The sequence below is a fragment of the Tenrec ecaudatus genome, chromosome 2 (genome assembly GCF_050624435.1).
Source record: "Tenrec ecaudatus isolate mTenEca1 chromosome 2, mTenEca1.hap1, whole genome shotgun sequence".
NCBI lineage: Eukaryota > Metazoa > Chordata > Mammalia > Afrosoricida > Tenrecidae > Tenrec > Tenrec ecaudatus.
In genome coordinates, this window is record NC_134531.1 from 233,868,592 (window position 1) to 233,869,667 (window position 1,076).

The window sequence follows — 1,076 nt, forward strand, 5'->3', positions numbered from 1 at the left end:
AGCTCACCTAAATGTAAACTTCATTCAAGATCTCTGGTATCTACAATAGCTGATCATTCAGCTGCCTTTGACGTTGTAGATCATTCACAAGCACGTTGTAGTACTTGAGACAGTGACATCTCAGCTTTGTGCACTTGCTGATATCTCCATTACTGCTATTTTTCTGTCCTCATCCACTTGGTTTTCACTTGTACATATATTGATGTGTACGGTCCCTTGTGTTCCATACTGAACTACCTACTTGGGCCAGCATATCACCTAATAGTTATTTATGACCTACTAATAATTATTAAGACTTGCTTGTCTATACTTTTTTTTATACTTGTAGTAAGGATTACTATCAAACTCCACTCATTGGGCCAGAGACCCTTGTGGTGTTAGCGAAACCTTTCCGATCATATAGCACACTACCTACACTTGTGAGTTCATTGGCCAGCTAGTGGCCTCAATTCCAAGCTCTAACAATGTGTACGCTGGTCTATGCTTTATGATTATTTCATTGTATCCTCAAATTAAGCCCATAGGGTATGTACTATCATTATACAGCTGATTGGGTCTTTGATACATAAAATATTAAATATATATTTAATATTTTACAGATTTTCTATATTCTTTTAAATTTTCCTCTACAGTGTATACTCTTAAACATCTTACTTTTCCCCTATCAAAATAATTTATTAAATAACTTTATATACTGAATAATTTTAACATGGCAGTCTTGTATTTTCATGTCAGGAATTAAGTATATTGCACCCTTTGAAATAACAACAAAGTAATTAAATTCTTATGATGTAAAACTCTGATGTTAGAAAAACTGCCCATCATATCTGAATTATTCATTGACAACATTAAAGCATCTTATTTAGTAATCTGATGAAGAAAACCTGTGGAGCGATGGGAAATGTTGATTGATTGAAATTGATCTGAAATTATCTGCTCATTACCTGCTATATCCTTGACAGCTTAAAAAGGCAATCCTCATAATGATAATGAAGCATGTAACACCCACTGTACATAGAGATATGGCTTGTCAATATTCAGCTTATTTACTGGTATAATCACTTGATTGAACTCCT

At 33.7% G+C, this 1,076-nt stretch overlaps 1 non-coding gene across 1 annotated transcript; it reads right to left on the reverse strand.

The window, feature by feature from the left end:
• Positions 1–320: 320 nt before the first annotated feature.
• LOC142442064 (small nucleolar RNA SNORA62/SNORA6 family) lies at positions 321–473 on the reverse strand. The gene has a single exon (XR_012783319.1). It is a non-coding gene; the product is annotated as a small nucleolar RNA SNORA62/SNORA6 family (small nucleolar RNA).
• Between the last annotated feature and the right edge of the window lie 603 nt (positions 474–1,076).